The sequence below is a fragment of the Suricata suricatta genome, chromosome 1 (assembly GCF_006229205.1).
Source record: "Suricata suricatta isolate VVHF042 chromosome 1, meerkat_22Aug2017_6uvM2_HiC, whole genome shotgun sequence".
Classification (NCBI taxonomy): Eukaryota; Metazoa; Chordata; class Mammalia; order Carnivora; family Herpestidae; genus Suricata; species Suricata suricatta.
In genome coordinates this window covers 152345175-152367940 of record NC_043700.1, presented here as the reverse complement: position 1 = coordinate 152367940, position 22766 = coordinate 152345175, and positions in this window count along the sequence as shown.

The following is a 22766-nucleotide window of genomic DNA, read 5'->3' as shown; positions in this document are numbered from 1 at the left end:
GCACTAATCATTGAGGAACAGTTAAGAAAATTAGACTGCAACAATCCAATATAATATTATGCACTCATTCAAATTTATAATTATGAAGACTATATAGCAACATGGAAAACCATTTACAAGATAATGGCAGATTTTATAAAGTAGCACACATAAATTGTATGTAGATTATGATTGCACCATCACAATTTTGCATGCATATGGAAGACATAGAAAAAAACGCACAAAAACGAAATCTGTGTTAGGTTATTAAAAAATAAATCAGAGCATTTACACCAGGAGGCCATGCTTCTTATGAGATCTGAAGATGGGCTCCCACAGTGTCCATAAATCAAGTGAAAATATATTTTGTGTGGCTGTGCATAAAATGCATTTTTTTGAGGAAAAGCATTGGATTCTCAGAGGATTTTGATTATCACCTCTCCCAAGTTAAGAACCAGTGCTTAATGGTTATGCTATTATTTTATCATTTTAATAATTAAAAGAGAGTGCAGTGTCTCCTCTCCAGACACTTGCTCCATGGTGAATTCTTCAGTGGGCTTGAGGAAGAAGAGCCCTTAGGTAAGAGTGGGTCTGACCCTGGTGGGATTTGTCAGGGAGAAAGAGTAAAGCATCAGGAGAGTCCACAGGGTCCCCCACATCTTCTTATTTGTCACGCTGGTCCCTCTGGTCCTCACCTTCCCACCACTGCAAGTGCCCAGTGCTTCTCCCTTCTGCCATCCTCTCCCCTCGCCCTCCTCTTTCCCTACTTCTCTAACATGCCAGTCAGGCCAACACGCCTAATTCCAGGCCTTTCTGGCCCTTGAATCTACAGAAACACGTGTGTGAAGTGCCCTGCAGAACGAATGGGTTACCCCACTGGGGCGTCTTTGCCTTTGAACCTGTGCTTTGGGTGAATGATGCCTTAACCCATGGAGGGCTAGCACAGGTGGTGTTCAGGTACAAGGGTCCTAGGACAGGACCAGGGCCAGATCTGCGGGGCGAGGGGCAGGGGTACAATGGCTCTACATCCCTCAGACCACATCGGGGCTGCCTACTTCACATCACACATGTGGCCACTTGGAGGATCCATGGCATTTCAGAAATACCATTCTATGAGTCCTAGCGTTGTTTTCTCTCGTCTGAACCTGTCAAAGAAACCTGTGGTCAAGGTCATTCTAAAAGAACCCTCGGGGGCGCCTGGGAGGCTCAGTCAGTTAAGCATCTGAGTCTTGATTTTGGCTCAGGTCATGATCTCATGGTTCATGAGTTTGAGCCCCACCTGGGGCTCTGTGCACTGAGGTGCCTGTTTGGGATTCTCTCTCTATCTCCCTTCTCTCTCTCTACCCCTCTGCCCCTTCAAAATGAATAAACTTAAAAAAAAAGTTAAAAAATAAAAGAATACTTAAAACAAAAATCTGACAAAGATCTTAGCTTTCAGGTTAAGATTTAGGTTGTTCTTTCTTGTTCATCTACCTTGGTGATGTCTGGATTCAGTCAGCATCCCCCCCCCCCCCCGCAATCATCTCCTAGTCCAATGCAGTGCTTGGACTAAGCACCCATTGAGAAGACTTTCTTTTTCTGAGACTCTTGCTCCCAGCACCCCATGCAGTCTCCTGGGCTTCCCTGAGCTGCAGACTTGGCCTAATTCATTGGCGTGAGACTTCTTTAATGTTCTATTTAGTCTATTTGCCTATAAGAGATTAGATATTCTGTAATGGACACCTACAAATGAGCTAAATAAAAGGAGAAAAAAAAATGAACATTTCTGAAAAAGTAGCCCAGTAGCTCCCCCTTTACAGAACTGCTGCCAGCTTTATCTGGTGCTCACTTATTAATGGTCTCACTTCCCAGCACTTCTTTTTCCCCTGACATTTTGGTGAAAGCTTTTTTTTTCCTTTCCTATTCCAGTTTAGCATTTACTCCTTCAACTCTTTTGTCAGACTTCTTTCTATTCTGGAAAACTTTAACCTAACCAGATACAGCAATCATTATTTTTTCTTCATGTATATAAGTCTTTTTCTTTCCTCTTTTTTTTAAAGTTTACTTATTTATTTTCTGAGAGAGTGCATGAATGCAAGTAGGGGAGGGGCAGAAAGAGAGGGAGAGAGAATCCCAAGCAGGCTCTATGCTTTCAGCACAGAACCTGATGCAGAGCTCGAACCCACAGACCATGAGATCATGAGTGTGACTTGAGAGATCATGATTTGAACCAAAATCAAGAGTCAAATTAACTGATTGAGCCACCCAGGTGCCCCTAAGCCCCTTTCTTTCTAATCACAGATTTGCCGCTGGTCAGCTTTGAGGGGGGAGGAGCCACCTAAAAACCTCAGGCAGTTACTTCTCTCTTGCCTGTCCCTAAACACCTCCCAAAAGTGGCAAGATGACATCATACTTTTCTTCAAGGCCCATTGTCATGCAACATTGTGGTAACGTGTAAAACATTCTTCTTCATGTCTCAAGTGACTGCAGTCTAACTTGATGGTTTTCCATCTGAAGGCAGTGGGGTTTGGGGAGCATGTCCCCATCACCTCCTGATTATGTACAGTCGATCTTATTTGTTAAGAAACAGATTATAGTGTCAGAGGGAGACTGGAGGTCAGACCACGCCCTTGCCACTGTATGGCCCCTGAAAAAGAAACCAAGTCTCATTTTCCTCATCTGAAATAAATAATGTAAGTGTGGTGATAGGACTAAGTTCTGATCAAAGAAATGCACATGGAAGAGGTATGTATCATTTCCTGGAAGCTGTCTTTAAAATGAGGGTGAGTGGGGTGCTTGAGTGACTCAGTCGGTTGAATGTCTGACTTCAGCTCAGGTCATGATCTCGTGGTTTGTGAGTTCGAGCCCCGTGTCAGGCTCTATGCTGACAGCTCAAAGCCTGGAGCCTACTTCGGATTCTGTGTCTCTCTCTCTCTGCCCCTTTCCTACTCATGCTCTATCTCTCTCTGTCTCTCAAAAATGAATACATGTTAACAAAAATTTTAAATGACGGTTTGCCCTTTATCCTTTGGTCCTTCACCCTGGCTGGGATTGGAGTACAATGGAGGGAGCTCCTGGAGCCGTCTTAGACATGAGAAGACTTAGGGAATGAAACGTACACATGACAACGTAACAAATCAGAAAGAGATCAAGTCTCTAACATAATGGAGTGTCCGTAACTACCCTGGACCGTTTGCCTCTAGATATTGGCAGGGAAGAGAGAAATACATTTCATCATATTTAAAATTTTTCTTTTCCTATCTGTTGTAGCCAATTCTAATCTAAAAAGAACCCACGCACTTTATGCATGACAGCTGTCATTTAAGTCATCAGCTAGGCATTTTTGAGAAACTCTCCCCACCCCACCCGGCACCCACAACATGGCAGAACTCACAGGTGCACTTTCTACAGTTGTAACAATTATTGAGTGTTAACTATGAGCCGAGCAAGACAACAGTGCCTTCCATGGAATGTCTCATGTGAACCTCATAACAACCCCACAAGGCACATACTATTTTTAACCTGCATTTTATAGACAAGCGTATTAATTTGCCAGGGTTGCTGTAACAGAATATCACAGACTGGGTGGCTTACACAACAGAAATTAATTCTCTGGCAATTTGGAGGCTAGACATTCAAGATCAAGGTGCCAGGATTGGTTTCTTCTGGGGCCTCTGTCCTTGGCTTGCAGATGGCTGTCCTTCACACGTTCTTCCCTCATGTCGCTTTTTATGTCAAAATTCTCTGTTCCTCCTAGGTCACCAGTCAGATTGGATTAGGACCTGTTCTAACGACCTCATTTTAACTGAGCCATCTCTTAAAGGTCCTATCTCCACATACAGTCATATTCTGAGGCACTAAGGGTTAGAGCTTCCACATTTGAATTGGGGGGAACCCAATTCAGCCCCCAACACTGAGGAAACTGAGTCATAGAAAGTTCAGTGACTTTCCCTACACTACAGCAAGAGGTGGGTCTCGAACCCAGGAAGTCTGGTTCCCGAGTCCGTGCGATGAGACATGGCAGTGTGCTGCCCTCCATTCCACATTATTGTCTATAATATATTTAGCTTGACAATAAGCCCCAGGTCCCAGAACTCTGCGTATGTAGCGGCCCGAGTTACATTAGATCTCCAAGCACACATTTGACCTTCTGGGGATAACTTTATGTATTTACCCCTTTCCTGTGTCTTAACTGTAGCTGTCACCTGCTAATTGTTCTAGACGCCTTTGCCCCACGTCTTCACAGAGATCCTGGGAAAATGCGCGCACTCAGTCCTCCTGCTGTCTCCACTCGCCAGCACCCTCGGCACGGTGCTACAGGATGAGGCTTGACCACTAACGCAGACCCCATCTGCCTAACCTACATCTCCACATGGGGTGGGCGCTCCAGAAAGCCTGCACTGCCCCCAAACCCAGGTCTTAAACCCCACCTTCAACACTAATCATCGACAGGAGGCACAGAGTGTTCCTGTGTCCCCAGCCCACTGGGCCCTGGGGTCTGCCCAATACCATTACTCCCTTTTTGTTGGCCTCTTCTGGCTTCTTGGCTGGTATCCTGTCACGGATCACTACCCTGGCACTTTCTTGATCACAAGGCCCCTGGAATTTCTATTACATTGAGGGTCATGGTTTTATCTTCGGTCCTGTCCTGCTGCTCCTAGAAATGGAGAACAGGGCTGTAGACTTGGGGGCTCAGAAGGCAAAGACAGCTCAATCACAAATACAGAGTTACCTAAAAATAGCTGGTACCGTAAGCTATCCCTCTTTAGCCTCGCCTTCTACAGATGACGACATTGTGGCCCAGAGAGGTTAGGGAATCCACCCGAGGCCACACAGCCAATACGAGACACAGCAAGGAGTTCAACCAATGCAGTTGGTCTACAGAACTCATTGGGGCGCCTGGGTGGCTCAGTCAGTTGGGTGTCCGACTTCGGCTCAGGTCATGATCTCACGGTTTGTGGGTTTGAGCCCCGCGGCGGGCTCTGTGCTGACAGCTAGCTCAGAGCCTGGAGCCTGTCTTCACATCCTGTATCTCTGACCCTCCCTTGCTCACGCTATATCTCTCTGTCTCTCACAAATAAAAAACATTAAAAAAATTAAAAAAAAAAAGAACTCATGCTGTTACCCATAGCAGAGGTGGACTCCACATATGACAATTAATCTCTTTCTCCCCCGGAGAGCATGCAAATATAGGCATACATACCGATACACTTAACCTAAAGGATGAGTCTGTGTGCCTTGGTGGATCTGTATACTTTATTTGTCAAAAAGTTTGACAAATACAAGGTCAAGTTGTCCATGTGCTATTACTTTTTATCCCATAACTGGCAGAGGTACCCCATGGCCTCCAAATGATTCCAGGCTCTTTCACATATATTATTTCCTTTGTCATGACAATAATATTCTAAAGTAGGCACTATTACCACCACTTTACAGTTAAGAAATCTGAAGCTCAGAGAGGTTAAGCCACTTGCCCAGCTAATAAGAGAAGGAGTCAAGATTTGGATACATCAGTTTCTACACAAAGAGGCATGCCCAGGTCACAGACTAGGTGAGCCTGGCTCTCGCCATGCTACCTGACCACGCTGGCGATGCAGGACTTCTGAACACGGGCTGCCAAGGAGAACTAACAGGAAAAGTCCAGAGTTAGCTTAAAGATTATATGACATTTATATTAGATTTAGAGTTCACGATTATATTAACACAAGCGCTTAAAAAAAAAATCTGAATCCCAAAATAAACTGAAACAAATCTTGAGTCCCACCTCCCACCTCACCTCCCGCTTGCCAAAACACATCCAATGAAGAAACTCTACCTGAAACATCTCTAGAGGGTTGTGCTTGAAGTCAGATCCATAAAACCCGCATTTGCTAAAACCTTTTCTCTGAAAATGTATTAATAATACATGGCCAGAACTTGCAGACAATGTGATCATTGTTATAGGGATTTATAGCCAAAATATTTCAGTTTGTGGAGGCTTGTTTTTTTTCCCAGTGATGACATTTTTTTTGTACAGTTTTTAAAGAAGGCAGCTGTCCGCCTATTTGCTAATATGGTTTGGACTACAAAGCCCACAGCGATTTAAACTCCAATTGCTTTAGATCTTTCCAAGTACTTCACTTTTATTATAAAGGGACTTACAACACAAACGAACTGTCATTCGGGTAGGAATACTTAGATGTTAGACCTTGTCGGAATAGTTCCTGGTGCTAAACCCCTGTTAGCATTTAAAGGCGCCGAGTTGTGGAGATGGAGCGCCACAGAAGACATTGTGGAGAGCTTCGCTTAAGAAAGTCCAACACCCAAGATTTCCAACTAACAAATCAGGTAACGTAGAGGTGATTTCCTGCTAGGTTCCAGTGGTAGTGGATACACAGAATTTACATATAGTAGTTGTGGATTCTAACCCAGATCCTGCTACATCTTAGCTGTGAGGCCTTGGACAAACTACTTAACCACTCTGAACCTCAGTCTTGTCTTCCGGTCATACATAATACTCACATTTTAGGCCAGTATAAAGTGACAAATTTCAAAATGGTTAATATAGTGTCTGGCACAAAATAGATAGTGAAAATGCTTTTCAGTCTCTTCATCTGAAAGATTTGATCTTTCAGAGTTAATTCTGAATTTGAATTTTAAATAATTTTCTATTTAAAAGGGTAAAATTTTGATTTATATGCGTTTCTCTGGGAACATATCTGTTAATCAAACTAAAGGGAAATCCTAAAAGTCAATAACAGATCCTGATAACATCTAAAATCCTGTTATCAACTTCCAGGTGGTTTCCACAGGAACACCTTGGGGTTAGCTGGCCTTTTGCTACTCGCTGCCAAAGACTTTGAGGTTATGAAATTTGCTCACTATGAGGTGAACAGGTCATCTTTTACACCCCTTCACGGCATATCAAAAAGAAAATGCGGGTTGCCCAAGGCTGTTGTTTAGTTCAACTCTGTTGAATGATAATGGGCAAGGCAATACTCAAGTATTGAAGATATAAACATAAAGGGGATATGATCTTTGTCACTGAGAAGCTCACAGGCTCGTAGAGAGACAGATGGATAAACAGAATATTTTATGAGCCCGTCAACTCTGTGATTGGCATGTGAACAGGGAGCATTACGGGCCTGGAGGAGGTAGCGACAGCATTCCGGAGGAGGTGATGCCTGAACTAATGCAGAACTCATCCATCCACCCTTCCAGCCCCCCATCCACCTATCCCTTTATTCAGCAAATATGTGTCAAGTGTTTAGTATGTACAAACATTGCTCTAACCGTTGTGGGTTAGAGTGTTGAACAAGCAGATAAGGCCTCTGCTCTCATGGAAATTACATTCTGCTGAAGGAAGACAGAAAATAAATAAGCAAACAAATATATGAAGAGTTGAAGCAGAGGCACTTGGGTGGCTCAGTCAGTTGAGTGTCTGACTTGGGCTCAGGTCATGATCTCACAGTTCATGAGTTTGGGCCCTGCATTGGGCTCACTGCTGTCAGTGCAGAACCGACTTTGGATCCTCTGTCCCCTCTATCTCTACACTGTCCCCACTTGCTCTCTCTCTCTCTCTCAGAAATAAATAAAAATTAAAAAAAAATAGAGTTGAGGGATCAATGCAAATGCTAAGAAGAAAATGGGGAGTGATATGGGATGAGGGGCATGGAGCTGGAGGAGACCAGTTTAGATAAGTGTCCCAGAAGGGGAAACACTGAGTCAAGACCAGACTAAATGGGATGGAGACGAAATGCAAAGATTAAGAGTTAGCGCATTAGGCAGAGGAAATGGTGGAGGCTAGGAGGTAAGAACTAGCTGGATCTAATTATAAAATAGAACAAAGCTTAAAGAATCTGTTAGAAGCCAGCACAGCCAGTGAGCAGTGAAAGAGGGAGAGGATGGTTTAAGATGAGGTCAGAGAAACTGTCTCTTTGCCTTGTGCTCCATGGCAAATGGTATCATCAGTGCAATGGGAAGCTCCTGGGGACTTTAAGCCCAGAGAGGGGTGTGATCTGATTTCTGGCTTTAAAAGGCAATTGCAGCAGGAGTTAGCCAGCAGAAGTCCGGGCAGTTCCAGTCAGGGCTGGAGAATGCATCTGCCACATATGTGCCTCCTCTGATTGGTGTGGTCCTCCTTCTGCCTCCCCCCCACCCCCTTTCCATCATGGCATTGCTTTTGAAATGGTCATGAGGTCAAGGTCAATGTATACAGTCTGGGCCCTAACGGATGCCTCTCCTGGGCAGAGCTCAATGGATAATCCCTCCTACTTTCAGATATACTGGCCCAACTGCTGTGCTTCTCACGGAACGGCCTCATGTGTGTGGTCCTCCTAGCTTATTTGCAGGGTATTCATCATGATTATTAGATGTTACCCTGGAAGGTAAGAACGTCAGGCAACTATTTTTATCTCTGTGACAGATGAGGACGTTGATGAGAGGTCACCTATGCTCAAGGTCACACAGCTAGTTGGTGGCAGAGTTAGGTCTAGAACCCCAGTCTCTGACTGACTGCAGTATCCAATACACAGTGGTTCTCACTTGGGCACTATTGCCATTTCGTGGGGATAGGAGTGGTGGCGAGCAACTCTCCATTGTGCTAGACTGTGCAGCATATTGCAGAACATACTGAATCTCTAGCTCCTGCCAGTAGCATCCAGGTGAAAAACGCTGTGACAAGCAAAGAGGCCCCCAGATATTTTTATACACCCCCTACGAAGGCTTGGCATTTCCCCTGGTGGCAAACAGTGGAGTCCAATGCTCTCTTGCATAGGTGAGAAAACAGAGGCTCCGGAAACAGAAGGCACTTAGCAACTGCTCACACATTTGCTGTGCATTATTTAAACAGCTGTCATCAATCCTCTCCTCCAAGCCTTATCTGGTGAGTGTAAGGTAGTGGACTTGTGCACGCTGTTCATTTCTTTAGTCGTTTCACAGACAGTGCCTGATTGCCTAGTAAGTGTGCTGTGCTACCTGCTGAGGACGCGATGTCGAAGAGAAACGTGGCCTCAGGGAGTCCGCAGCATGGAGAGGAGGGGGTGGACCCCAGGAAGCTAACCAATAATTACAATAATAATGTCGGGATGTGGTCATACAGGTGACATAAGTACCTAGACAAGAGCCTCTAACCCAGATTTGGAGTCTCACGGAAGGAGGGACTGTCAAGCACCCACAGCTGTCCAGAACCGGATCGCGTTGGAATATAACAAGCTTGCCATTAATGAAGACGTTTAAGTAGAGTCTGGATCATCAGATGGTTAGGAAAATATTAAAGGGGTTTAAGGAGCTTAGGGGAGGTCAGACCAGCTAACGTTCAAAGCCCTCTCCAGTCCCGCAGCCTGGGATTTCTGTCGTGCCCACAGACAACAATATACTCACAACTCATTTCTATATTGATACCTGGCAATGGGTTTACCCCATTGAGGCTAGGTTACAAAAAGAAAATAATACTTGCAATAATTTGTTTTTCCCTCATTCCCTATGCATTCCCTATAGAATGCATTCCATAAAGTACAATATTGACTTAAACAGCAGCTTATCCTTTTTCTTCCATCTGTCTGTTTATACAGAGAGCTGTCAGGACAGGATTGAGCGTCGGAGGGAGCTGGTGGCCCATGGCACTGAGTGAAAGGGTGGGCTTCGGGCAGGCAGGCAGGGGAAGGGTCTCCTCTGGAGGAATTTTTAATTGGGCACAAAGCAATTTTTCTCTCTGAGATGGCTAGAAGAGCCAGGGAGCACTCCTTACCTCCAATTTATTCTGCTCTGTGCTGATGCAGAGGTCGGCAGCTCAAACATCAGTGGGGGACAGTCCCTGACAACTTTGTGACAAGGGAGAGAGTCTCGAGGGACAAGGGTGCCCAGGAACCACAAACGTTGTTCTGCCTTCCAGGTGGTGAAGTGTCAGCTTTCAGCAAATGCTCCTTCTGTGCGGGGACAGAAAATGCCATCGAGAGAGCCTCTCTAACTGGGTTAAAAGTCATGTTTGTGCCACTCGAGTCAAAAGGACAAGGCTTGGAAAAAAATCAGCCATTGGCCAGGGCGATGATTGTGGATTGTCGATGGCTTAGATTGAAACTTCAGAGGATAAAGCTGTCAGCGGTGGCTTCTCTTGCTGTTTCTGTAGTTTAGATTGGAACATTGTTTCCTCAGTCATATGTCCAATGCTATGTGATAATTAAAGAGTAAAATAACGGCCAGTAGGTTTTGTTTTGTTTTGTTTTAAGTCTCTTCTCTGCTCATGATTCATGCTCTATTTACCCCCAAACGCCTTTCCTAATGTTAAACTTTCTCTCCGGTTTGGCTCTGACAAATCCTCTCCCCAGAGCTGAACTTTATATTTCATCAGCTTGGTTTTGATTGAGGGAAGCATTGAGATAAATGGGCTATTCTTTTTGAGGATTTAGATTAATTCACTTTCCGTGTTCAGCGTTCAGTTTAGAGCTCCAGATGCATCTTGTGGTTGTCAAACTTTCTACTGAATTCTGGTTCAAAAATCATCATATTTAAGAGTAACTTTTTGTTTGAAAGCCCCTATATTTTCAAGAATTGGTCTTTAAAATTCTTGTCTTCCTCCTCTGGCATCCTCGCCCCCTCTCCCCCCAACCCCCTCACTTTTCTCCTGTTCTGAACTGTTTGGGTTTTCTGTTATCACTTCCTTTTTTTTTTTTTTTTTTTTTTGCAGTTTTGTCCCTCTGCTCTTTTATTTTCTTCTTTGTTTTTCCCAATTTCAGCCAAACTCCACCTGATTCGGCCTCAAGAATTTCTTTCTAGCAGGGAGCTCTCTTTAGAACATAACTAGATTCTGGGGCTCCCTACACATTGTCAAAAATTATTCCTGGATTTTTTTCCCGAAATACAGACAGTGTCTGACTTACAATTTACAATTTGTCCACTTCACAGTGGTGTGAAAGTGATACACATAGAAACTGTTCTTGGTATCTTGAATTGTGACCTTTTCCCAGGCCAGCCCCGGGAGTGGTATACTCCCGTGCAGCTGGGCAGGGACAGCGGGCTGCAGCTCCCAGGCACCCAGGCCATCGTGAGGGTGGACGGCCACACACCTACAGCCACTCTATACCCATGCGATCATTGTGGTTTTTACTTTCAGGGCAGTAGTCAATAGATTACATGAGATATTCAACACTTCATTATAAAATAGGCTCTGTGTTAGACGATTTTGCCTCTCTGTAAGCTAAGTGTTCTAAGCACCTTTAAGGTAGGGGAGGCTTAGCAACGATGTTTGGTAGATTAGGTACGTTAAACATATTTCTGACTTAGACTATTTTCAATTCATGATGGGTTTATTAGGATGTACCTCACTGTAAATGGAGCAATATCTATAATATTATTTACTTAATTAACTTTAGCTTAGAAATACATGGTCCCCGGGGCATCTGGGTGGCTCAGTTGGTTAAGTGTCCGACTTCGGCTCAGGGCATGATCTCACAGTTCATGGGTTCAAGCCCCACATCAGGCTTTGTGCTGACAGCTTGGAGCCTGTAGTCTGCTTCAGATTCTGTGTCTCCCTCTCTCCTCTGCTCCTCCCTTGCTCATGATCTGTCTCTCTCAAAAATAAACATTTAAAAATGAGAAATACACAGTCCCTATAGAAAATATAACATACAAACAAAATGATTAAAATTACCCATTATCTTACTACCCTTAAAATGAGGACTCTTAACATTTCGGTGTATTTTTCCCCAGATACATAGATGGGTATGTCTTCTATGCAAAAATACTTATTTTCCTTAATTTAACAGAAGTAGAAAATAGAGAACCCTCCAAGTTCACTGAAATGCAGAGGTACGAAGGATCACCATATAGAGAATGGTGCCGGACCCACTCCACATTCAACCAAGTGCGAGACTGTCATTCAGCACACGTGAGCAGCTCAGCTTGGTTTGGTCCCCCTGATGGTGCAACAGAATCACCTGGGCTGACTGGAAAAATCCAGATGCCTAGGGCCCACCTGCAGAAGTTTTGTTTCAATTGGTCTGGGGTGGGGACTTAACCCTGCATTTTTTTCTTCCAAGATGCTTAGATAATTGCAATGTGGAGCCAGAGGTAAAGATGACCAGTGGTCAAAGAAGCTACTGCAGATTCTTATGTGATGATTCAGGACACCTGAAGATACCATCTTAATTGGAGATTTCAGGGCTGGAGAGTGGCCTCTCTGGGTGATGTGGGGAGGTGCTGTGGGGTGAAGGCACAGGGACTCGGCCTTCTAGGGACAAACTGCCTGGAAGACTCTGGATTATCTTATGTTGTCCCTTCATGTCTTCTTCATCCTCTATTTTTGGAAATACACCGAAACACAAACTTAACTCACGTCGCAGCCTCACCTCCTTACCTGCTGCTGCTTCTTCTACTCAGTTGACCCTCACTTCCATGGTGATGACTAGAGATTTTCTAGATTATTGGCTAATGTTCGTAGCCTCTTTTGCGTCATCTTCCTGAGAAACTTCTGGCTCTGTCCTGCCTGCTGCTGTTTGTGTGCCTCCTAGATAGAGCTACAGAGAAATATCTGAATAAGAGGGAGCAAGATCTTGGTTAGTCAGAAACTTTCTGTATAATTTCTAGAACGCCATGGGCTCTGTTTAAGTTGTAAGACAGATCATCATAAACAAATGCTCTGATGTCAAGGATTTCACTAAAAACAAAACCAACCAGTCGACACATTTCTAGCGTTTCTTTTTTGCTTTGGAAAGACTCTAAAACTAGCTTAAAAATTCTTGTTAGGGTGCTGAGTGGCTCAGTCAGTTGAGCATCTGATTTCAGCTCTGGTCATAATCTTGAGGTTCATGGGTTGGGGCCCCAGATAGGTTTTGTTCTGGCAGCTCAGGGCCCGAGGCCTACTTCAGTTTCTGTGTCTCCCTCTCCCTCTGCCCCTCCCCTTCTCGCACACACACACACACACACACACTCTCTCTCTCTCTCTCTCTCTCTCGCAAAACAAATAAATAAACATTAAGCATTTTTTAAAAATCCTTGTCAAATTAGGTGTGGTTAGAGTTTCCTAACCTGGGATCTACTGATGGACTTTAGTGGGGGAGGGCTGTCTATGAATCACTTGAAATTGAAGGCAAAATGCGCACTCATGCACATATGCACATATTTTTCCATGGAGAGGGTCAGGGAGGTTTTCCAAGGGGTCCTAGTTAAGAGAGGTGCAGTAGCCCTGTACCAGGCTGTGTCTTGCTGTGCGGTTCCTGTCCTCAACATCATCCTTATCTGTCTCTTCGCTGCCTCTCACGTCCACTTGGTTTATGTCCTGTCTCCATCTCCTCTACACTCACCTTACAGAACAGGCCCCTTTCTCCTCCATCCGACATTGCAGACTCTCTTCTCTGTGCCCCTCCTGCACTCCCTCCTTCCTGCCTTCCTTCCTTCACTCTTTCCTTCACCAAACACCTCTCCCTCATCTAATTCAGTCTTGTCACAGCCACGAGATCCTCTTACAAATTCCAGATCTGAGCCAAGTCCCTCACTCTCCGGTGTATAATGGGGGGTGTTCCCAAAGTGCCGCAGGGTAACAAGTGGGCATCTTGTTACAGTGTTGGAGACCTTTCACCCTCTGGTCCCATCTAGCCTCCTAACATTTTCTTCTGTGACTCCGAATCCTGCCCCAAGCATCCCCACCTCTGTGTTTTGTATCTTCTTTTCCCTCTACCCAGAATGATCTTTCCTTTGCTTCACCTATCCGTACTTTATCCAAACATAAAATGACATCTCTGCTGGAATGCTTCCTATAGTTGCACTAGTTCTCGCTGTGAACTCCTGTTGAATTTTACCTGTGCTGGCGTTTCCACCTGCACTATCATTATTTGTGTACATGCTTTAATTTCCCTCGAGGGTAAGACATACATATGATTTATCTCTGTATCCCCCGCGAGCTCTAGTATAATACTTTTGCATATAATTGGTGCTCTTCAAGAGCTTGTTTAATACAACTCTCTATGAGTCATTTTGGGCCCCGGTAACGAAATACCACTGACTGGGCGGCTTCAGCAACAGAAATCTATGTCCTCATAGTTCTAGAGACTAGATAGACCAAGATTGAGCTGCCAGAAAATTTAGTTTGTGGTGAGGCCACTCTTCCTGTCTTATAGACCTTCCCACTGTGTCCTCACATGGCCTCTTCTCTCTGCTTGCAGAGGAGTGAGAGAGAGAGAGAGAGAGAGAGAGAGAGAGAGAGAGAGAGAGAGAGAGACTGAAATTTCTGGTATCCTTTCTTCTTCTTATAAGGGCACTAGTCTGATTAGATTAAGACCCCACCCTTATGACCTCACTTAACATTAATTACCTCCCTATAGGCCCTATCCCAAAATACAGTCACATTAGAGATAAGGCTTCAACTTATGAATTTGAGGAGAAAATAGAGACACAATTCAATCCAAAACATCCAGTACAGGTAGAAATCTCCAATATGCATGGTAAGACTCCTGAGTTGTGTTCGACTTCTCAATCAATGAATAAGAATTCAGTAGTGTTTAACGTACTCTAAGACATTAAGATATACCCTAAGGCAGGAAAAAGACATACCGTCTGACATTTTAATGTGTTGTTTTCCAAACTCCTGTCATTTGCACATCACTGTCATAATTTGTGTCATGTCTTTATACCAAATGTACCATTGTTTACGTAAAGTGCCTCTTTAAATAGATTCATGTTTTCACTTAAATATTTTGGAAAAAGTGGTCTATGAAATCATAGATTTGATTATATTTTAACAATATATATTAAGAAAAATATATTACAATTAAAATTATTTGTTCAAGGGGCGCCTGGCTCAGTCAGTTAAGCGTCCAGCTTCAGCTCAGGTCATGATCTCACGGTTCATGGGTTCAAGCCCCGCGTCAGGCTCTGTGCTGACAGCTCAGAGCCTGGAGCCTGCTTCAGATTCTGTATCTCCCTCTCTCTCTGACCCTCCCTGCTCATACTGTATCTCTCTGTCTCTCAAAAATAAATTAAAAACATAAAAAAAATTATTTGTTCAAAATGTTTACTATTCCACCATTCTAAACTCCATTCTGCTGAGAAGGATTCTATTTCCAGCCCTACTGATGTGACCTTGGCCATGTGACTGGGTTTACCCATTGATGTGCGACACTGCTGAGCAGAAGGTTTTCATGGCAGACATTTCCTGAACTTGGCCATGTTCTTTCTTCCTTCCTCAAGACTGAGAGAGTTACTGTGTTCTAACCTGATCCTGAAAGAAAACAGAAACAAAAGCATGACTCAGAGTGGAAACCACAGGACAACTTATAGATATGTGAGTGAGAAAGAAATGTTACTATAAGCCGTGGAGATTCTTCTTACAGGTCGTTTGTTACTGCAGCCTGACTTAGCCTATGCTAACTAATCAAACTCATGTCCAGATCCCAAAGTCATCTTACAAAGTGACACTTCAAGCTTTACCGTCCGTGAATGAGGGGATAATTTAAAGATATCTGGGGGAGTTTCCTCAGATGACTCAGTGTTTTTCTTATTGGGAAATTATTTGAATGGAATTCAGTTTAAAACCTATGAATGACCCATATCCTGACAGATCATGGACCGCAGTTGGCTGGCACCCGGGGCTCCTGTCTTTGAAGGATCAATAGCTCAGGATAGTGCTTCTTTCATAGAAAGGGAGAAAAAAATTACATTTTAAAAGCAGCCTTTAGTCTTAAGAGGTGGTGCTGGAGACTTGGCACTCAGATGACTTAAAGGCACTTTTTGTCTTCCCCAGACACTTCAAAGACTTCAAAGACAACTGGACTTTGGGAGCATCAGGCCTTTGAGGTGGGGCATAAAGCATGTGGGAATGCTCTTCAGGGACAGGAAGGGTAGATGATATTTAACATAAGTGGACTATGGGTAAAATAAAAACACAGAGTGGAAAAGTATTTCATATCTGTCTGCCCATTACCTGATCCACATAACCTCATAAAATACAAGTTTTCCACTATGGTCAGGGAATGGCAAGGATGTGATTAATTAATATTCTGTTTCATTAAAAAGTTGTCACCATACCTGCTATGTAGGAATAGCAAAATTTTAAAGGATAATAATAGTGTCATAAATATAGTATATTATTATACAAACATATAACATATTATATATTATTATATAAACTTAAAATATATAATTGTATATTAATGTAATATGATATATGTTTAAATTAATATATAAGGCTATAATATAAATAATAAATTAATATATGTAAACAATACAATTATATTATGTTATATTTCATTATATTTTTGTTACAGATTACATTGTATTATAAACACATTTGTATATTAATAAATATTATATATTTATTATATATTATTATAATTGCATATATTAATTATATATGATATTATACTTATATAATCCATAGTATTATAGTGGGGAATATAATTAAACCACTGGCGAGTCAAAGGCACTTCTTAAGCCCCTCTGGGCCACTGCTGAGAACAACAACTGTCTTTTGACTTCTTTTCTCCTCCGTTCTTCTCCATTCTGCTGCCTCCAGATAATCATTATCTCCTTTTGCCAAATCACAGGCCTTCCTTAGTTCTCTTCCTCTTTAACCCCTCAGCTGCACTTGACAGTTAACCTCCTGCTTGAAATTTAGTATAACTCAGGCTTCTATAAAAGTTCACTTTCCTGATTCTCTTTGGAGCTTCTGGCAAAGTGTTTTGCTCACTTTATCAGCTCACTTCCTTCCCATATCTAAGTGGGGAGGCTCCTCCAAGCTCCTTGGAGCCTGTTTCCTTTATATTATGGTCTCTACTTTGAGAAACTCATCCATCACTCCAACATCATTTTGAGGCCACACCTCCAGCCCCAGCTAGCTCTGTGCCCCCGGATTTGCGATTGCCACCTACCCAGAGGGCGTGTCCACTTGGATGTCCCACCATCACTTCAAGCTCAACCACACCCCTCTTCAGTCCTTTATACTGTTCACTGCATTCCCATCCTCCTTGGAATCATCTTTCATTCATCCTTCAGGAGGTCTGTCCAATCTACCTCGAAGTGAATTACTTTCTTAAAAATATTTCTTAGGGGTATCTGGGTGGCTCAATCTGTTGACTGTCTGACTTTGGCTCAGGTCATGACCTCACTTTTTATGAGTTTGAGGCCCTCATAGGGCTTGCTGCTGTGACCCCAGAGCCCGCCTTGGATCCTCTGCCCCCTTTCTGTCTGCCCCCCCACCTCTCTCATAAATAAATAAATCTTAAAAAATATACTTCTTAGTTATTTTTATTATTTTCTCTAATTCCTACTTCCAACATCCTCATCCAGACTCTCGCACCTCACACAGGCATCCTGCCATCACATATGTAAGGTGCCCAATGTGGCCAATACTGCCCGTCGACTACTAAGTATCTATTCTCCCTCCTGTACTTATTAAAAAAAGATTTCCAACTATTTGCGTGTGGGGGGGTTACCAGATGCTCAGGTGAAAATATCTGTTCAGCACCTGTGGTGGATGACTACTTTTACCCATGAGCACTTCTGCTAAGTGAGGATTCTGGGAGAGCTTTTGCCTTTCTGATGAAAGGAAAGAAGACCTAGCTGGTGCATTCCTTGCTTTTCTCCTGCATGGAATGTAGATGCAATGACGGCAGCTAAGATACCATACCCTACATCAGGTAAGTTTTAAATCCTACCTCAAATGCTTTCTTGTGTTGAGATATTGGGAAAGTTATCTAACTTCTTCAAGCCTCAATTTCATATCTGTAATATGGGCACGAGAATATTACTAGGCTGTTGAGAAGAGTAAAAGTACTAATACGTTAATACTATAAAGCATTGAGCATGGTGAGTGCTCAGGACCTCATCACCATCAGTAAGTGGCGGAGGGTATGCCTATTCTTTCCATTTTCTAAACTCTGATTATATTTGGAGTAATTATGTTACTTATTTGTACTGCCTTAGTTTGTCTCCTGGATTCCTTATTTCCTCAGTGACAAGGAGACTAATCAACTTGAGGCCATTAGCTATCTTTTCGGCTTGTTTTAGAGACTCCAAATTGCCTTGTCCAATTCTAGATGTGTAGTAGACCCTCAAAAACACTTAGGGACGCAGTGATGGATTATATCATATATGTGCTGGAAATCAGGTCTCAAGACAAATTAAGTGTTTGCTCAAGTTAGGAAACCAAGAAGAGATGCTTGTTTTGCACTGAAAACTCATGTAGCAGACTTCAGGCAAAAACCTGGATAGGAAAAGAGTGGGCCTTTTGGGCATGGCTTCGACTCCTCACCGGGTCCCATTCTGAACCCAAACTCAGCCTTTCTTCCCCCCCTCCCCCCACCCCCCAAATACAAACTCAACGGCCCAGGCCCAGGAGCAAAGCAGACTTTCCTGGACATAAACTTCTGAAACATCCCCTTTAACATCTCAGCCTTTCTCCTTTTGTCTCTTCTTGGCAGTTCTGCTTCCTCCTAGTTTCAGTCCCCCAAAAGACCCCGAACAATCACCCCTAGGAAGATAATAGTCTGCCATTGTCTGGGGCGCTCAGGCCCTCCCGCAAGGTAGGGCGCCTTCCTCAGCAAACCAGAGTCCTGGTGCTGAGCAGTCCTGGGGCTAGCATGCCTGTGATGGTGATCTGTCTTACTTCTGCCTCATGTATCTTTCTTTCTATGTACGAGGGCACCTCCCCACTCCATTACGTCACCCCCCCACACCACTCTCTCTTCTTCTCACCTGCACTCTATTCTTTTATATCCGTCAGCTTTTGTCTTCTCCCTTGGACCCAGTCTCAGTCTCTGCCCTTTATATCTCCAAAGGCCGAGGAGCAGTGGCTGAGGCAGGGCAGCGGCCGGTCTTCCCCCAGGAGCGGCGGAGCAAAACAAGAGCTCCTTGACTCAGCCTGGGCTCCTGAGGCCTCCCTCCCCATCAAGGCAGGTGGCAGGACAGAGCTGCTCTCATGACCTTTCTTTGATGTTGGGAAGTTTTTATTCAGGGAGGGCTGGGGTTCTAGAAATAGGAACGCCCAAGTCTGAATGGAGAGAAAGTTTAAATCAAGATATTTTAACACCTTTATTACCCAAGGTAAGATGGGACCACCAAATTGGAGGTTAAAGTGTCCATCAAGTCACCGGGGTCCCTTGGGCATAGGATCTCTGGCACAGTCTTAACCTTCCTTTAATCAAAATGTACATACGGAAAAGGCATTTATTCCGCCCCAAGCACCTGCTGCATTTAGAAGTGGAAAGCAGTAAAGGTGAGGTGACGACGGAAGAAGACATCATCTTCTCAGTCATTATATTTGATTTTGAAAAGGCCTGAACAGATGTCCACCGGGCTCCAGAGATTTCCCATGGGAGGACTTGGAATGGTACAATATGGGGCAGCGAGGGCTACCAACATCCTGTTATGACTGAGAAGTGGGTCTGGAAGGAAATAAAATTCTAATGTCGTATTTCTAGGGTTTGTTCCAATTGTGTGTGTGTGTGTGTGTGTGTGTGTGTAAAGAAAACACTGCAGTTAATGTATGGATCATTAGGTTTCTCAATATGATGTGTTCTGATTCCCCTTTCTTCTCTTTTCTTCTTTAACTCACATCTGCCACCACCAGCTCTTGTCCTAGGGGTGAGTGTGTGTGTGTGTGTGTGTGTGTGTGTGTGTGTGTGTGCAAGTGCATGTGTGCATGAGTGTGAACACTTATGCGTGCATGTAATCTTGAAGTGGTTCATTAATGCTTTTGGGATTCTCTGAGAGCATTTCAATTATGGGGACTTTTTGCCACCTTTCTACCACCCCCCATACCAAACTGCTATTTTGTGCCTCTGTTGCAACTGGGTCATGTTTTTACTTTACCAAGAGGAAGCCAGGGGCCTTCAGTGGGAAAGCAAGAGGTTTCCAGTGTTCACCAAATACAGATGCTCAGGAAATGGGGGGCTCATGTGGCTCACATATAGGGAACTTCTCAGAGAAAATACAATGTCCTGTGTGGGAGGCCCAGTTTACTCCTCACTGTCCCCCGGGCTGCCTGACTCCAAATGTCCCCTGGAATCATTCAACTTCTTATCTAAGGTATGGGGCAGCTTCCGTGAGCCACCAACTGCTCGATTGCACAACAAATCGGTTATATAAGAGGATCTTAAGAAAGAATAAAATCATGAGCACTGCATAACTGCCTCTCTCCAGGCATCGGCCCCAGACCCAAGGAAGGGGGGCCCAGTTGGGGCAATTGGTCCATTTGTAAACAAGCTGCAGAGCAGACCGTTGGTTTTGTGAGTGGAGTTCAAGGTCTACACATGGTCTTTAATGTTTCCTCAGAATACCCCGGTCCACTCCACCCTGTCACCCCAAATGTAGGCCCTAATTATCTTAGATGAAAATAGAAGGTTCCTCATCATTTATTTATTTTTAGCACTTGCTCAAACTACTTGGTGGCCCTGCAACCCATACATAATAGAGTGATCTGGAAGAAACTGACAGCTATTTAATGACGGATTATATCCTCAGAGGACAGAGAATCTGAGGCTTCTTTTGCAGTGGGTCTTCTCTGACTGCCAGCCTGGGGGGTGGGTGGGGTGGGGTGGGGAGCAGGGAGAGGGTGGGCAGCGAGTGCTTCATGTTTTCTGATACACTTGGTCCTCAAGGATTCCAACCAAAAATTACACAAAGTTCAGCAAGCTCAGCCCACCGCTCTCCCTGCTTCTTCACCTGCCAGATCTGAGCCCTTGAGAGAAGGGAGGCTCAGCCTGCAGGTGGGCTATGTCCTTGAATCCTTTACCTAGCTTGACCTTGGGATGGGGAAGGTAGTGAGGAATTTGGGAAGAGCCAGAATTCTGGAGTCAGAGAAATCTGGGGAGTCTCAGCTTGAATAGTCAACATTTACGTGACTTTGAGGGCTAAGTGGCTTAAACCTTTAGAGCCTCCACTTCCTCATTTCTCCAAATGGGGAGAATAAGACCTGCCTACCAATGCATTTTGGAGGACTAATGTGGAAACACCAATTAGACTGTCAATACAAACTTTTTCCTTCTTTGAATTTACAGCATTGATTTCTTAGGGAGCTATGAACAAAAATACCAGATTTTGCTTTTTACTTTTAAGTAGTTTTATAATATAGACAACATATCAAGATAACATACAAAATTACCACTGAGAAGGGGTGCCTGGTTGGCTCAGTCAGTTAAGCGTCGGACTCTTGATCTTGGCTCAGGTTATGATCTCATGGTCTGTAAGTTCAAACCCCACGTCCAGCTCTGTGCTGACAGCATGAAGCCTGCTTAGGATTCTCTGTCTCTATCTATCTCTGCCTTTCTCTCTCTCTCAAAAATAAATAAACAAATACTAAAAAAAAAAAAAAGATACCACCAAGAAGGCTCTGGAATTTTATCACTGATCAGACCTGAAAATGTACTCAAGGTGTGTGGAATCAAGATGGCCTACTTTTGAATCCCAGGATAAATGTGTGATCTTGAATAAATTATTCAATTTCTGTGAGCCTTAATTTTCTCAGCCTTGTAGGGATTTTGTGAGTGTTAAGTAGAACAACAAGAATAAAGCAATTATTAATTAAGTGTTTGAAATAGAGTAGGGGCCCCATAAGTGTTACTTTCTTCTCCTCATTGGTTACTATTACTTTATATTAATTTTTTTCTCTTTTGAATTGGCATCACATATTCAGTCTTTTAACAAATGTTTATTGAGCACCTACTATGTGGCAGACATGGTCCTAGTTGCTAAAAATTATATACTCTGGTTTGAGGAGGAAGAAGATACATTGACAGGTATAAGTTTATGTGATTTTGTTTTAAAAATATGAGATTCCATTAAGCTCATGCTATAGTGCTAATTTTTCATTCAGCTATATTTCATGGAGAACTCTGTCAGTATATAGCTTTCTTATCCCTTTATCTGGCTGCTTATTTTTCAGAAACATGTGTGTTTATTTAACCATTCCCTTCTTGATGGACATCTATGTTTTTTACTTTGTTAGGAGGGATGGGAATTGGGAAATGATATCTCTGTTCTGATTTTTTAAAAAAATTTTTGAGATTAATTTATTTTTGAAAGATAGAGCACAAGCAGGGGAAGGGCAGAGAGAGAGAGAGATGCAGAATTCAAAGCAGGCTCCAGGCTGAGCTATCAGCACAGAGCCTGACATGGGGCTTGAACCCACAAACCACGAGCTCATGACCTGAGCAGAAGTCAGATGCTTAACCACCTGAGCCACCCAGGTGCCCCTCTCTTCTGATATTATTATATGATAATTTTTATAGGTTACATTCTTTTCTATATTCTTAATTTTTAAGTTAAATATTATAGACCCAAAATATGACCAACTTTCATGATTTTAAAACGTAATTTGTGTTTCAGTTGCCTTAATCTCTCTTGACTATTATTTGCCAACAATTCACCAATTATGTCAGTATTCCAGAGACAGTTTGACAAGGCTTGGTCTAGTGAACCTGCCCACTTTCTCTCGGTGGTGGTGGGGGGAGGTTGGGGAGGTGGAGTCAAGTTCCCATGTGAGTGCAGTATGCAGTGAAGCAGATGGGGCTTTGAACGACCACGGAAAGGTTTTATTGCCTCACTAGGTCTTACCCTCTTTGACTACAAACTGAGGTTAATAATTCCTTTCTACTTTTATTCATTTGTATGTGTTGTTCATTTGGCAATTACTAGGTGTATCAACCTCAAATCCCTGGAGGTACCTGGAAGTGCTTTCAGAATCTGCTCAGGAATCTGTCTCTGCTCAGTCTCCTCCACGGTCATCTGTGTTTCTTCATGCAGAAGTCTTCATTGGAGATTTATTCTCTTAGGTCTTAAGAAATAGACCTTATTTTTCAGAGCAATTTAGATTCAATTTCTGCGAAATTGAGCATGAAGTG